This window comes from Panthera pardus, unplaced genomic scaffold (genome assembly GCF_024362965.1).
Source record: "Panthera pardus isolate Hobbes unplaced genomic scaffold, ASM2436296v1 HiC_scaffold_16, whole genome shotgun sequence".
NCBI lineage: Eukaryota > Metazoa > Chordata > Mammalia > Carnivora > Felidae > Panthera > Panthera pardus.
Window position 1 is genome coordinate 96,996,804 of NW_026526721.1, and position 2,628 is coordinate 96,999,431.

A 2,628-nucleotide genomic window follows, 5' to 3' on the forward strand; every position below is an offset into this window, starting at 1 on the left:
ACAGAGGTTGATAACATAGGTCTACTATCTTGCTGTATACATCCCCGTAGGATGACTGTCACTCTGTGCCAGATCATATTCACAGTGGAGCAGCCTCTATATGGAAATTTGTCTGCTGGCATGGCATAAAAAATCAAAGTGTGAGAAAGCACAAACTGGTTCTCAAAATTTCTGCCTGCGAGTGACCTATATCATACCCTCTTATATTTCATTGGCCAAATCAAGTGGTTTAACACATCTAACTTCAAGGAGTAGGGAAATATACACCTCTTCTAGGCCAACAAGACAATGGATATTGTTTAAGAGTAAAGCAATCAATCACATGACTTTAACACTTAGAGCAGGAGTCAGCAAACTACAGACTACCCGTGGTTTGGTAAATAAAGCTTCACTAGGACACAACCACACCCATTCATTTACATATGGTCAATAGCTGCGTTTGCACTACAATGGCAGAGTTGAGTGGTTAAGACTGAGACCATATGGTCAACTGAAATATTTATTCTCTAGTTCTTTACAGAAGATGTTTTCCTACCCTGATTTAGAAAAGCAGAAGGATACATGCATAAACATCTAAAATGCAATGTATCCACTCTCTTATTTCAGGATTACAGTCCTTTTATGGGAAGCAAGCAAAGTATACATTTAAATAAAAAATCAAGTGGAGATGTGCCTGAAGACCAATATTTTTTTTAAGCACTTTGGAACTGCAGAGGAAACATCTGATTGAAAAGATAAGGGAAGACTTTTGGAGGAAATTGTATTTGGAATAAGCCTTGAAAAAAAGGGTTTTCTTAAGGGTACCTTCCAGTGAAAAATATTGCAGACAGTAGGAAAGATTTGAACAAGGAAAATTTAAGGTATGTTCAAGGAATGGTGAATACTTGTTTATAATTAAATGCAGGTATTTGTGATGGATTATGGGAGATGATGCTGTCCCTGGAAACACAAAATACCATCTGGAATTTTAAAATTAGAACTATATTATTAGAAGATACAGCAAGTGTGTTGAAAGGCTTTGAATCTTGCCTTTGCCATGGAATAGTTGTGTGACCTACCTTGGGTCACCCTAACCAAACTATTTAACCTCTCTGAGCCTCAGATATCCCTACTTATGATGAGAATAGTTGGAACCTCATAGTTTTCTGAGGATTTAAATAATGGATGTACAATGTCTGTCTTGTGCCTGATACACAGCACATGCTCAATAATTGTAGCTATTATTATTTCTATTACTCTTTTTAAAAAATCTTTTAAAAGTTTGCTTATTTTGAGAGAGAGAAAGAGAGACACACACACAGAGAGAGAGAGAGAGAGAGAGAGAGAGAGCAGGGGAGGGACAGAGGGAGAGGGAGAGACAGAATCCCAAGCAGGCTCCACAGTGGAGCCCAATGCGGGGCTCGATCTCATCAACTGTGAGATCATGAACTGAGCCTAAACAAAGAGTCCAACCCTTAACCAGATGTGCCACCCTGGTGCTCCTACTGTTAACTCTTTTTAAGCCATTGTCAATCTGAATTGGCTTTTGCAGCCAGGCCCATTCCTAACATACACTTTATTGTCTCTGGGCCCCTTTCCATGCGGGGCTTCCTGACTGGGACAATCTGCTACTATTTGCCATCTGTGGATCTTTAACATCCATCTCAAATCATCTTTTCTCTATAAAGTCCTCAAAGTGGCTTCCCACAATTTTTTTTTTTTTTTTGGCTTTACCTAATTGAAAATTATATCTCCTCCTCCCACAGTATTTGTAACATATTTCATTGTATTTTAGGTGTTAGGTATGTTTGGTCTACTTCAGACATCCATAAGATTCTTGAGAGAAGGGACTGTACCTTTGTCTTGTCAGAGTCTTTCTACATAACTTGATAGGCAGCATTCACTCATGGCAGGATGGTCTAGAAAATGTTTTCCTTATTTCATGCTGGGAAGCATCTAATTGATGAACTGTCTCGGGAAAGTTTTAGTTCTGCAGCTAAGTTGATCTTTATAAATAAGGAAAACTGTAAGGTCATAAGTTGGTCTAGTTGTTGACTTTTCTCTACATTTTGAAAGCAACTAAATTGAATTGTATTCCTTCTCTCTAGTGTATAGGAAGACAGTTTTAAAATCCCATTTATGAAATTCTCTGAACAAAAAGAAACTTCACCATTACTGTTTATTTTCTAAATATCTAATGAATGGCCTGGGACCTTCCTAAATTTCTGTTGTATCGAAGCCACTAATGAATGACAATGTTTAAAATGAAAAATCCAATGCACGTGGCTTAAAACCACAAGTTGCCCCTCTTCCTTTTGATAGGTCAGGTTTTTTAAAGCAGTGCTGTCACAGTAAGAGACTCATAGCCCCGACGCTGGATGGATGAGTCCCTGGAGTATGTAGGAAACCTTAGGGCCCTTATTCATGTTGTTTTTATTCCATCACTTAACAATCTCTCTTTTCAATGTTTAAAATATACATAATATATTTCTCTAGTATTTTATGTATAAGATTTCTAGATAAAAATTAATTATATATGTATGCTCAAAATTTATTTACTGATGGGGTATAGAATTTAAAAAACCTGGAGGTCACTCATTTAAAAGAAAACAATATATAAATATATTATATACATAGTAAACAACAATA